The sequence below is a fragment of the Peromyscus maniculatus genome, chromosome 2 (genome assembly GCF_049852395.1).
Source record: "Peromyscus maniculatus bairdii isolate BWxNUB_F1_BW_parent chromosome 2, HU_Pman_BW_mat_3.1, whole genome shotgun sequence".
In the NCBI taxonomy this organism is placed as follows: domain Eukaryota; kingdom Metazoa; phylum Chordata; class Mammalia; order Rodentia; family Cricetidae; genus Peromyscus; species Peromyscus maniculatus.
Genome location: NC_134853.1, coordinates 16567724 through 16582111, shown reverse-complemented (window position 1 = coordinate 16582111; position 14388 = coordinate 16567724). Strand labels below are relative to the sequence as shown.

Here is a 14388-nt window from a genome sequence, read left to right as displayed (position 1 = left end):
TAAATATGGCTGAAGACTATAGACTTTCCTAATGTCTTGTTGTTGCTGTTTTTTTGTTTTAGTTTTTTTGTTCATTTGTTGCTTGGGGTCTTTCTTTTGTTGTTTGAGACAAGATTTCTCTCTGTAGTCCTGCCATCTGCCTCTGCCTCCTGGGGACTTTCCTAAGTTTTATATGGGAGTTGGCGCGCGTGCGCGCGTGCGCGCGCACACATACACACACACACACACACACCAGGACAAAGGATGAAGTTGTCTTAATTCAAAGTTCTAGTGATGAAAGCAGTAGACCATAATGCATATTGTACATATGATGAAATATGCACAGCACTCACTAAAACTATACAAGATCATATACTTAAAACCACTGCAGATACATCAAAATGGAATGCTAGTTGTTCAGAAGGTATAAGAAAGCAGAACTGACAGAAAATAAAACTTGAAAGAATATCTTCAAAAAAGCATACTTTCTAGTAAAAGATTAAATGCTTTCCTCCTAAGACTTGGAAGAAGTGTATAATCTCATCACTTCTATCCAGTGTAATGCTGGAAGTCCCGTCCAGTGCAATAAGACAAGAGGAAGACAAAGTATTAGCATACAGAAAGATAAAGATAAAGCCATTCACTTCTACATGGAATGATCTCAGCAGAAAATCATAGTGAATCTACAGAATTACTACTGGAACTGGTGAGCAAGGTCAGGAGGCTCATAAGACCCAAGATAAACACATAGAGATCAATAGTACTCTCTAATTATTAGAAGTGAATACATAAATACAAAATTAACATAATACTCCAAAAGTGAACCCTAACACAAACTATGATTTGGGCAATAATTATATGTCAGTGTGCATTTATTAATCATGAATCCCTGTGATGTAGGATTTTTATAAGATGGACACTGTATTAGAAGGAAGCCATGAATATATAGAAATTCTTTACGTTCTGTTGAAGTTGCTGCAAACCTACAACTGTGCTTAAAAGTTAATTCTATGTGAGGGGGAAATATTAAAATTACAAAAATGAAAGAAATACTTGGGTGTGATCTCTGAAGAGCTTGTGTTTTGAAAACCCAGATGCTGATGAAGCAGGGTGCCTTCATGGCTGAGAAGACTCCACATAGAGGAGATGCTGATGCTCCCAAAGTTGCTGTGCCTGTTTAACATGGTTTCTCTAAAAATCTCAGCAAGATTTTTTGTAGACCTAGGCAAAATTATTCTAAATTTTATATAGAAAGACGGGGACTAGAATAGCTTCTACAGTTTTGAAAAAACAGAACAAATGGCATTGAGAGAAGGATCAACATCAGTGGAACACGGTAGAAAATGCAGAGATGATTCCCTCAACTGTGCTCACCTGATGTTTAGACAGACACAAAAGCACTTACCCGAAAGAACATATGAGAGGAAACACTGATAAGGAGAATGCTATTAAAAACTTTGCGTCACAGAAGATTTTGTTAGCAGTTTTAAAAGGCAAGCTACAGAGCCAGAGAGAATAATTATAAACCCTGTTTGCAAAACAGAGAACTGGAGAAACTCAGTCCAGCAACAACAACAACAAAATGATGCTGTTTGATCCTGCGCAAGTGCATGCGGCCTAGAAGCATAACGCAGCACTTGCCTTGCCTGTCTAAGGGTCCTGTTCCTTGTACCACACACAAGAGGGCAGGGGGAGAGAGAAGAATTGGACCAAAGGTGTGAACATTTTATTGAAGAGTATACAGTTCCTCAAGCATATTTTGTTGACCCAAAATGTTAGTAAAGTATTGCTCTTTTGACTTGTATTAGTAGCATATACTTAAACATTGTGAAATATAATAGAAACTGGGGTTTCTAGCTTCTCTTAGGAAGAATTAGAAAATTCACCCTCCCAAAATGCTTCCCCAAATCCCAGGTATCTAAGGGTTGCTCCTCCATGAGGAAGCCTTGCTGCCCTCCTCATTGCCCTCTACTGTGGTGTGGGCACTGTCCCCTCAGCTACCTTGAAACATCAGGAGACACTTCTTCTTAAAGCAGGGGAAGTGGTTTTATTCTCCTCACCATCAGCTAGACCTGTGAAGACAGCCCTGGCTCACCTCTTCACACACACACACACACACACACACACACACGTGGTATGTGCTTGGCCGTATCAGCATCTGACGTGGTCACTCTTGCCATTCATGACTGAGAACTGTCACTCCTTGGGCACTATGTTCTGTCTCCCTGCCCACCTGCTCAAATAGGATTCCATCTTCAAGGTTTTCAAACCTATCTGCTCTCCTTAGTAAAAACTCCATTACTGCCAGTTCAGTCTTAGCATGTTTCCACACTTCTTTCTAACAGCTTGTAAGTCCTTCCCATCGTTTTTATCCCTGCAGTTTGTATGGTTATATTCTTTCTGGTCCCACATTACTCAAAGATTTTTGCCTGTTATTGTTAGCAGATTTACAGTTGTTGAACTCAGGACCCCATAGCCTCAGAAAGGCTGAAATCACTAGTCTGTCTGTTGAAACTGCTCAATAGAAGGAAATAGGACCCGGCAACCAGATCTTCTCCTTCCACATTTGGGAGGCTATCTTCTTCATTGTTACAATTGCTGTAACATTGCTTGCTAAAGATCTCGTGGTTTCGCCGGAGTTTCAACAGAAGGCTTATGGGTTGATTTGGGTTCATGCTTTACATGATTTGGTTTGTAAAAGCGGAAATTTTTCCTCAGTGTCTGGTTTTCTAATGAGCCATTTTCAGTTTTAAAACTCAAAGCTTCCCACTCCACTCTTACTGGTCTCTTAGGGGAGCCAAATGTGAAAGTCCTTCATGAGTTTCATTACCTCCCTCTAAAGGAATTAACACCAGAGGAAATGGAAGGAAAGATCTTTGCAGAAGGAATTTACCATGCTGGGAGGATTAGTAAACTATTCATATTGACAGACTTGGCAACAGGGCACACATTTTGTTGCAAAGTAGACATCCCGAAGTAAAGCCGTTATGTTGGATAGTGAACTCCTAAGTAATTCAGTATCATCTAAGCACAACAGTGGTGTTGCAAACTGCGTACCATAGAAGGGCTGTTTGTCTGATCGAGGAGCACATGACGGGGCTATCAGGACACTGGATAAGCAGTGCTAGGATTGAAGGATGACAGAAGATTCTGTGACTATCCTTCCAGGCTACCGGGCGGTTCCTAGAGATATGGCTGCCTCCGTGGATTCTGTGTCTGGCTTCCAGATTCTCTTTGGCTTTTATGTTAACATTTGCGCTGATTGAAAGGAAGAGAGGAGGGCTGGGGGTGGTTCAGTGGTAGAACACGTGTCTAGCATGGTGAGGATCTTAGGTCGCATTCCTAGCCCCATCACAACAAAGGGTGAGGTGGCAGCTGGAGGGACAGCCCAGAGGTTAAGAGTGCTTGCTGCTCCTGCAGAGGACTGGAGTTAGTCCCCAGCACCCACACCAAGTGACACAAAACTGCCTGTAGCAGCAGCTCCAGAGGATCCAACATTCTCCTCTGGACTCTGGGCACCTGCAGTACTCAGATGCCAGGAAGGAAGGAAGGAAGGAAGGAAGGAAGGAGGGAGGGAGGGAGGGAGGGAGGGAGGAAGGAAGGAAGGAAGGAAGGAAGGAAGGAAGGAAGGAAGGAAGGAAGGAAGGAAGGAAGGAGAAAGGACAGGAGAGAGTTAACAGTCAGAAAGGTGGTTTTCTAAGGTGAGGCTTGTCTTAGCACTCTGGATATGCCGACCCCTGCAATCCCCAAATGTGGGAACATACGCTGCGTAATTTATGGTAGTGGGGGACAGCATTTGTGCTCTCTCCTATAATTAAGAAAACAAAGAAACAAAATTTCACAAAGAAATGAACTTACATAAGGAAAAACACAAAACCAAAGGAAGAAATGGAGGAATGCAAGGGCTCCTTGAGATCAAAGCTGTCTGTCTCTGGCTGCTAATCTGTGTGATTGCTACTGGGAAGAGAGGTCAGCCTGGCTTTCCCAGACCAGTGACTGCTTAGCCTTAGTGTTGCTGAGGGCAGAACTCCAGCATCTTCAAGAGAGAAGATAACGAAATGGGTGAGCGGTTATAAAGTAGAGGAAAAGGTGAGGGTCTGAGTTTGTAATCCGGAATCAAAGAATTTGTATTGTTTTCTGTTCCTCCTCCTACCTCTGTGCCCAGGAGCACACAGTTCTGCTCTTCGGTATTCTCCTCTATAAACGTGGTATCAGTGGGAGCAGGGTCGCCGTCAGATGAATGGTAGAGAAGAGTGCTGGGTCACTGTCAGCCCCTAGTGCTTGCTGCTGCACACAGAAGGCACGTGCCACAAGGACAGGAGGGGCTTGCTCTAAACGAAGAAGTGTGAAGTTGGCAGAGCCGTCCCTGGGCTTGGGACCTCGTCATACGTGAGTTCTTCCTGCTGTCTCCTTAGAGGACCCGTCTCTACCCTTAGATGTTTGTTCTGACCTAGCCCGTGTGCTAAGCCCAGCTAGCTCTCCATTTTCAAGACTCATCGCTTGTGGCCTAGAATACTTTCGGAAGTCCTTGGCCATGAAAGAGACAGATGGTTTTATCTCCTCATTCCTGGGGCCCAGAGAAAAGTCTTCCATGTGTAGGGGAATTGACCACCCTCAGCTTGTTTGGTTTGGTTTGGTTTGGTTTTGGGAGTATGGTTATTTTGGGGGGTTTGGGTTTCGTGGGGTGGTTTGCTTTGTTTGTTTTGTTGTTGTTTTGAGATCCTCTCCCTTCGGCAGAGTATCTCATTACGTCCCAGATGAGTTAGTCTCACATAGTCGTCTTCCATCAGTCTCTTGAGTACTTGGATTACACACCATCCCTAGCTGAACCTCAAGTCTTCTTAGATATTGGATTTTAAAGTATTAATAAATTTTAAAATTGTTATTAATAGATTTTAAAGTTTTGAAGTTGATTTTAAGCAGACTAAATGTTTAAGCCACCTTGCCTGAATAAACAAGTGTATTAGAAGAAAGTATACAATTAAATGATGTCTGCCAAAAAAAATACAACTAAATAATATATACAAAAATATACAACTAAGTTATGTGTACCAAAAAAAATACACAACTAAAGATGTATATTAAAACCTCAAAGAAAATAAATTCCATGTTCTTAATTCTGTGTGTTGAGAGCCAGTTAATCCATGTATGCCAGTGGGCCTGTGAGGAACTTGGGGTCTTCACTGATCGATTCCTTTTCCATGGGCTCGATTGTTGTGGAAGAAGAGGCAGCAGGACCAGTGATTTCCAAGAAGCTGGGGTCCTGTCTCCAGGGAGCTGCTCTTCCATCCCTCCTCCCGGGCTCCGAGTGGGTTTCAGGATGTGGGGAAGGAACCAGCATGCATTGCGGGAAGGGTTCAACGGAGCAGAGGGCGCAAGACGGCGATGAAGGGAGCCTGAGGGCTTTGGAGAGAGCAGGAGGTGTGGGGCTTCACTCTTCTCCCTTCTTCAGCAGCTGCTGACCCTAGGAAAGGTGAAGAATAGATCTGAAGTCTTGAGCAGCATAGTGAGGTGTTTTTCTTCCCGCCTCTTACCACCCCCTCCCCACCCCTGATCCCACCTTATCGCACACACTGGGCTCCTTGGGGGGTGCTGGATCAGGTGCTTTTGCACTGTTGTGACAATGCTGCTGGACACACTCGAGGAGGGTGTGTTTGGGCTCACAGCTCCAGCGTGTTTCAGGCCGTCAGGGCAGAGCAGCTCCGGTCACGGCGTCAGGAGCCTATCTACAGCAGACCAGGAAGCCGAGGCGAGGAGGAGCCCGAGGAAGGTAGAGCTGTCAAAGGCTTGCCCTCGAGGCCTGTTCTGCCCCGTCTCTGAGAGGCTCTGTGCCTCTCAAAACTGCACCATCCCTGGACCCAGTGTCCCAAACACTCGGGGGCTGTGAGAGAATCTCAGATTCCAGACCTAACGGTTGCAGAGTGGAAGCTGAGGAGGAGCGTTTCAGATAACTGCAGGGGTGTAAGATAACTTCCTTCCCCGTTCTGCCCTCCTTCCACGTCTCTATTTCTTCACAGGCCTGTGAGGGTAGGAAACCCATGCAAAGAAGGCAAAGGTCCCTTTCTTCTGTTACCTTCCCCTCTTCCTCTCAGGTTGGAGATGTGCCGAGGGGGTATATGCTTGAGAATCTGTGCATGCGTGTGCATGTGTGCGTGTGTGCGTGTGTGTGTACACGCACGTGTGCACACATGTATGTTTATATATATGTATGTGTCTTGTGTGGACATGTAGGGTATGTGTGTGTACATGCAAGTTCTTGTAAGCAGTGGTAGTTCAGGATCTTGTAGAGAGGTTGAGAAGTTAAAAATGGATGTTGTAAATATCAGAACCTGTCAGGTGATGAAGAGAAAGATCAAAGATCTCACCATTAATCTAAAACAGTCTGTAGTCTGGAGACCTAGTTTTTATTTTTTGCACACACAAAGATTAGGCCTTAGATTCTGACTGAAGAGATCAGAACTGGGTAGGTGGGGAATAATGGAGATCAAGTCTAGGGGGAGGTGGCAGGTTGGTAGCATCCAGAGCAAGAGCTCCAATTCACAGTGAGCCAGGAGCCCTACAGCCTTTTCAGGAGAGCAACAGTTTGATCTCGTGGTTTATTTAGGAATCGGTAGAACATGGATCAATTCATCGTCCTCTCCCGCGATTCATGGTGTTTGGCTTTCAGCAACATTTTAATATTCTTCCCACATCTTGAGTTATTGATTTAGCTACTCTCTTGTGTTTCTGAAGCCATGTTTTCTTCAGTGCAGTGCTCTTATATCCAGCATGTCCTTCTCTGATTCCTAATTGGTAGACAAAGTATTGGTGTGGACAAACATACAGTCTCTTCACACATAAGAAATTAATGTTTTCCTAGAAAAGTTACCATATGCTGGGAGGAGACCAGTTGCTGATCACATGTGAGTGAAGACAGATGCCTGCCAGACAGACAGATTAAAGAGCCTGCCTGTCCTTTTCAGCCTCTTAAAATATTAATGGCACAACATTGATGTAATCTGAATATTATTGAATATCCTTTACATTCTGGCTGCTTTCACAGCTGAAATCTAGGGGGAAATCACCATAATCAAATTCTCCTACTTAGAAATTAATGTTTCCAAGCCTGTTTGGGGACATACGTGATATCCAGACTAGAAGGTATGGAAGGAGCTGCTTTAGAGGATGGCTTAGAAAACCAGCGTATCAGTAGCAACTCAAGTAGGTTCCTGAGGCTGTGGCTCTAATCTTGTTTGGAATGCACATCCTGGAGGGTTTGACAAGTTTGGTTGGGCTGAGCCATGTGTAAGCTGTGACTTTAAAGCATGTAATAAAGTAAAGAGTAGGGTCAGAAGAGAACTGTGGTCAGAGCTGCATCACTGGACCAGAGAAGTGTAGAAATATGGGGATTTCCAGCTCATCCCCAAAAGCAGGGTGTCCAGTTCCACACGTCATCAGTCACCCCAGGCAGCATGTGGTGAGCAAGCCTACTCCTGAGAAATGCTCTTCTCCATTTCCATCCATAGCATCTTGTAAATGTATTAAGGGCATTGGAAGAATATAGGTGGTGGGTAGGGAGGTGGCTCAGTTGTTAAGAGCAGGTACTGTTCTTTCAGAGGACCTGAGTTCAATTCCCAGCATCCATGGCAGGCAGTTTACAACTGCCTGTAACTCTTGCTCCAGGAGGGAATGCCCTCATCTAAATTCCACAGGCACCTTCACTCACATGAACACAAACCCACATGCAGACACATGCACACACAATTACATCTTTAAGGAAAGAATAGACCCTGTGACAAGCAAACACAATCAGTCTGTATGGTTCCCTGTGCCACAGTGTTGCTCATTCACATTTTAAATCCCAACACCCCACAGTAGGGTCATGTGAGGAAGAGCATGAGTGAACTGGAAGCTGTACAACTCTGGAATCTGGATGCTGGAGTCCCAAGAAGGACAGGTTACACCCTGCTGGTCAGTCCCTTGGCCTATTTAAGACTAAAACCTCCTCACTTGTAAAATGAAGCAGTTGAACTGGCTGGGCCTTGAGTCTATGCTTGCTAGACGTTAATGAGCATAGAATTAACGTGGGTGTCTTGTAAAATTGCAGATCCTGGCTCAGTAGTGTGGGCTGTGGCCTGGGGTTTGTTTTTCTGTCAGGGTGTCCCAAGCAGTGTTGATACAGCTGGTCCACAACCGCTCAACATTTAGTTAGTTCTGCTGACCCCTGTGCACAAGTGTCCATTAACTAGATGGTTCTATGACATTGTGGGAGAGACAGGGGCCTTCCACCATGTGTCTCCCATGGAATCAACAGTCCTCATTCTTCATGATTATCTCTATCAGACACCCTTTAATGTCTAATTTTACGTAACAGTTTGACATGCATTCCAGAAAGCACTGACTAGATTTGGTCCCAGCTTATCAGACTGGACAACTTAAGTCAGGGAAATATGTATACAGATAGTAATAAATATCGAGTTATGATATATGCCCATCTGACACTGGGCGCATTAAAATAAAACAGGCATGTATTTAGATAGGCCTTAGAATATCTCTATTCATACATCTTTTGTTTCTTTTAATCTCTGGGAAACTAAAAAGGTTGCCCTATATTTTTGACATCAAAACCAGACCTCTCTTTCTCTTCCCAGTGAGAGCTGGTAGAGGGGAAAGGTCAGTTTCTGGACTGCTTTTGTTGTTGACTGACTGATTCTGGCCTCACTGACTTCAAAAGAAATATTTCATCAGCCCCAAATCCTAACCCCGTGAGTGTGCAGGTGCCTTGGCTTGGCTTGGTGTTACAACCCTGAGTGTGTCCTCACAGGTCCATTAAACCACTCTCCATGCTTCCTGCCCAGAGCTCTGACCCACCAGTCACAGGCACACTACCCTCGTGAAACAGTATGGGAGGAACTGGACATTGCTATCTCTGAGTCACAGGGTAGTGAACAATACAGTGGAGGAAACCAGTGAGCCCAAAGCATCATGGTCATTAACTCACAGAGGGAGACTGGACTTGATTCTTTTTCTTCCGTGCACACATGTCTGCTGACCTAGCCTAAGGACTCAGTCTCCTTGGTGGAGGAAGGGATCAAAGGAGCAGCAGTTACCAGCATTGTCTCCTGTCAGCAGAGCTCGAGGGCCAGCCAAGCAAGCTGCTGGAGACATCGTTCTGGTACCCATGGTGATAAGCCAATTTATTATAACCGTATCACTGGTTAGCAGAGTGATGCTAGGATGACTCCACTCTGTTGACCTTTCCTAACTCAGCAAGAACTGAATTATCATGTATCTAAAAGATGCTCATATCCACCTGGGGGTTTCTCAACCAAATATTGACTAATAGTCAAATTAGAGACCCTTTGTTTAAACCTCCCTGATTCATGTGAACACATATGATATTTAGTTATGATCATGTGCACAGAGGAATACAGCCATGCAGAGAAAACTTACATGCTATGCCCTCAGCATACAGGCATGCATCTGTGGGAGGAGTCGCTGTGAAATCTAATACACTGGTTTGGAACTTGGCTCCACCACTGATAGGCTACATCAATTCACCTTTCCAACAGGAGTTGTCCTACCTGCAGAGTAATGATAGTATGGCGCCCATACAGTACTTGTGCACAGTCTGAGGTGTAGATGGGAGAAACTGTGTAGCATGGTGTCTGAAACTGCAAGGCCCGAGAGCTGATCATTGTCAGCAGCCATAAGAAGCCTGATGTATGTGACAGCCCCTGAAATCATGTCCCGGAAAAAAAGAACGAGAGACTCCACATTTGTGATTTTCTACTGCTTTGTATGCAAGTCTTTGTGCAGGAGGTTGTGTCTGGGTTAATAAAATGTCACACTGTTTATTAGGAATAAAGCTGCTGTGAAGACAAAGCCTCCATTAATTAGGCTCAGTCTCATCTTTCATTCTGTAATGTCACATGCAGCTGTTGTTTTCATATATATATATGTATATATATATATATAAATATATAAAACAATAAAGTGTGAAGACAGCCTACTCATATTAAAGAAGGTACAGAACCATGAAGGATTATTGAATTGGAAAGCTAAACTTTTAAAAAGCCATAAAGGGCAGTTCTATACACTTTGCACTAATGTCTCTTACTAGATCTCTGAACACAGCGTGGTGCAGGCAGGATTGAGGCCACTGCACACTCAGCTCCCCCTTACCAATAAAGAATTGAGGAGCATATCCGGACTATGGTCTCAGGAAATAAAAGATGCTCTCCACCTGCAGCCAGGGAGGAAAGGCAAGGAGAGGAAGACAGCTGAAGCCTACCAGCCACATTTAAGGGTATAAGGCCTGCAGACCAAGGGCCTGAGACAGACTGATGGAAGTTCAAGAAACACAAATGGACTGTAGGAGCTAACTCTGAGAAAGAGGCTTCGGGGAGGCCATCACCTCAGAAACCTGCTCATGCACCGTCTGACAGGGTGCTACTGCTTCTATGCAAATAGAGGTTTATCCACCTTGGTGTGGATGTAACAGTGAGTAAGACAGTTAGTTCTTCCCCAGACTTACTGTGCACTTGAATCACCTGGAACAGTATTAAAATGCAGATTCTATGGGTCTTAGACCTGCATGTCCTAAAAAAAAAAGCCCCTAGGTATTGCTGAAGCTGCCAGTTCAAAGATTATATTTTGAGTAGGAAGTGTCTGAACCGCTTTCTCTGCAAGCATCCCTTTCTCCGTTACCCCCCCCCCATCCTTCTGTGCCCTCGACTTACCCACCACACTCACTGCCTGTTGACCCTTCACTCTGTTAGTCCCCTCGCGCTTTCCTGCTTACTGGGTTAGATCGCACGGTGTCTCACTGTAATCACGCTTTGGTGTCCAGCCTCGAGTCTTTGCTGCTTCTCACTTTCTACTTTAAAGTAAAGCTCCAACCCTGCAAAACTCACCCTCTTCCCACTCCATCGCCTCCCCTCTGCTGGTTGTAGGGCAGAGAGCGTCTACACCGCCATGCTCACAGGTCTCAAGTTCATGGCAGTAGCCACTCTGCTTGCTTCACTCCTCCCCGATTCCATGTTACTGCCAGAACGACATTCACGGAATTGCCATGTTCCCCATAGACTCCCATTTGGGAAGCTTGTTCACCACTTCAGGTACTGCTCTGGGAGGTTGTGGAGTGTTTAAGATAGAGCCTGGCCAGTAGGAACAAGACACTGGGGATAGGCCTTTGAGGGTTATAGCCAGGCTCTGGCCCTAGTTTTCTGCCTTCTCCTGATCCCCCGATGTGAACAGCAGCTCTCCCTCATATTCTTCCATAAACAGAGCAGCTATCCCACCGTCCCCACTATGATGAACTAAAGTCCCCCTAAAACCATGGTCCCTTGCGTGGTTTCTGCTAGGCAACCCACACAGTCTCCAAACCTCAAATCCTTCCTTCTCCTTACTCTTGTGAGCTGATATTCTGGCTTCTGATTCCCCCACTGTGTCATGGCATACCAGCAAGCATTCTGTCAGTGAAGTCTTTCCCAACTCCTGGACTTCATGTCATATTCACCCCTGGGTGCCCCTAACCTTTTGATTTCTTCAGTGAGCATCACAGCTGCTCTGCCCGGTGGATAAACTCAGCTTCTTCTCTACCACAAAGTTCCATGAGAATAGGAAAATTAGTCTGTTTTGATCAGTATCAAAACCCCAGGTATCGTAGCGACAGGTACTTGGAGATGCTTAAAATATTTGAATAGTTATTGAGGTGGGATTAGATTAGAACAGAATTAGGAAAAACCAATTAGGAAAAAGCATATGTCAACATACGTATTTTAAAGGCCTCTTGTCCTTAGTGAATAGACAAGGCTAAGGAAGACCCCTGCTTTGGGACTTGTTTGAACTTAAAAATGCTGTATTTAGTTAAAAAAAAACAAACAAACTGTTGAGCCTAGCAGGCCCTTTAAAGATAAGGAGGAAAAAAGTACCCAACATTAAATTCCATTCAAAACTTTCTGTCCCTTATCTTATTAAAGGATCTCAGGGAGGTTCTAGTTGGAATGTTAGGGTTTCAGTTGCTATGAGGAGACACCAAGACCACAGCAACTCTTATAAAGGAAGCATTTAATTAGGTGGCTTACAGTTTCAGAGACTTAGTCCATTATCATCATGGCAGGCCGTGTGGCGTGCAGGCAGACATGGTACTGGAGAAGGAGCTGGGAGTCCTCCATCTTGCAGGCAAGAGGAAGTGATCTGTCTCACTGGGTGTGATTTGAACATTTATATGAGACCTTAAGCCTTCCTCCAACAGGACCACACCTACTCCAACAAGGCCCCACCTCCTAATAGTACCACTCCCTTTGCAGGGGGTGGGGGGGTGGGGGGGTGAGGAGGGTGGGGGGTTGGGGGGCATTTTCTTTCAAACCACCACAGAAGCATTGCTCTTCTCTCTTGGGACACTAATACAGAGATGCAACCAGTTAGCATTTAATGATTCCTGTGACTCCTGTGGTCCTCCCATCATCCAAACAACTGATTTAATGATTCCTGTGACTCCTGTGGTCCTCCCATCATCCAAACAACTGATTTAATGATTCCTGTGACTCCTGTGGTCCTCCCATCATCCAAACAACTGTCTGGGTTTCAGGTGGTGATGACCTAAGTCACAAAAAGAAGACCTTGCATTAAGAATCAATCCATCCAGCTGTTTTTAAGGACAAGAAGTTAGGCATTTAGTCCACTAAAGGTGAAGGAGAGGGATACTGATATATATAGAAGTTGTAGCCACATTTATTTTTAGTGTACTCCAAAGAGTTTTGCATTTCATTACATCCTTACCATGCACTAACGCATTACCTCTCAACGTATTAAGCAAGCAGGAAACACAGGATGTTGCAGGTACTAAATAAGACCACTGACCTCACAGCTGACCAAGAATATATCAGGGCTCAGTGCATACAGTGTATCTCTCTCTTCCTTGTCTGCACCCTCTCTGAGGCTTGCGTTCATGCTGCCATCTTTCTCTGTAAGACAGACATTAGGGTAGAAGTTGAGTTGTATTTTAATAAGTATGTACTCATTTTAGGCTAACAATTCTCAACTTGGGCTGATTTTGCCTCATGAGGGACATTTTTCAAGTCTAGAAACATTTTTGATTGTCACATATTGGGTAAAAGCCCCTAGCCCCTTCAACAAAACTATCCAGCTGTAATGCCAGCAGGGCATAAATTGAAAAGTCCTATTTGAGCATAAATTTTACACTGGTGTGTGCAGGTTATCTCTTCACTGAATTCCAAACAAAGGAGGAGCGTATTGAGAATTTGGTTATTTGAGTTCCTTACATATTCCAGATACTGATCCTCTATCAGATCTATAGCTGGAAAATTTGTCCATTCTGTGAGTTGCCTCTTCATTCAATTATTCATTTTCTCTGCTATACACAAGCTTTTCAGTTTGATGAGATCCCACTTGTCAAGAGTTGGTCTTACTTCCTAAGTCCTAACATATGCCTCAGTGTTGACAAGCATCCTTACACTTTCCTCCAGCAGTTTCAGGGTACCATGTCTTCCACTGAGGTCTTTGATCCATTTGGAATTGAATTTTGTGTAAGATGACATATAGGGATCTAGTTTCATTCTTTTTACACCATGTTGATGTCCAGGTTTCCCAACACCATTTGTTAAAGATACTGACTTTTCTCGGGTGCATAGTTTTGGCATCATTGTCAAGAAATAGGAGGCTGTAATTGTGTGGACTTACATGTGGCTCCTCTATTCTTTTCCATGATCTATGTGTCTGCTTCTATGCCAGGATCATTCTATTTTTATGACTGTGGCTCTGTAGTATTACTTGAAATCAGATGTGCTATCTCCTGCAGTATTCCTTTTGTTCAGGATTGTTTTAGCTATCATTGGACTTTTGTGCTTCCATATAAATTAATTTTTTATATATCCATGAAGAATGTTCCTGAGATTTTGATTGTGATTTCATTGAAATTGGTAGTTTGCTTTTGATAGGGTGGCTCTTTTCTAGTATTTTTTCTTATGATCCATGAGTGTGTGAGGTCTTTCCATCTTCTAGTGTCTTTCTCAGTGTCAAAATTGTCATCACAGAGGTCTTTGCTTCCTTGGTTATATTGATTTCAATATTTTTTATTTATTTTCTTGGTAGCTATTGTGAATGGTGTGGTTTTCTTAATTTCTTTTTCAGTATTTTTGCCATTGGCATATAAAGAGGCTACTGGTTGTTGTACATTGATTTTTTGTTTTGTACATTGATTGTTGGTGCATTGCCAATTTGCTAGGAATGTTTGTCAACTTTAAGAGGTTGGGTTTTTTGTTTGTTTGGTTGGTTGGTTGGTTTTGATGGAGTCTTCATAGTCTTTTATGTGTGGGATCATATCATCTGTAAGTAAGGATATTTTGACTTCTTTTCCTATTTACATACCATTATTTCCTTCTCTTGTCTTATTGCTCTAGCCAA

The 14388-nt window shown here is 43.8% G+C and overlaps 1 protein-coding gene and 1 pseudogene across 4 annotated transcripts in view; both read left to right on the top strand.

Annotated features, from left to right (window-relative positions):
• Pag1 (phosphoprotein membrane anchor with glycosphingolipid microdomains 1) overlaps positions 1–14388 on the top strand; it is a 147210-nt gene that overhangs the window by 32599 nt on the left and 100223 nt on the right. The gene's annotated exons all lie outside the window — the stretch shown is intronic.
• On the top strand, positions 3637–3790 carry LOC121827795 (U1 spliceosomal RNA; annotated as a pseudogene).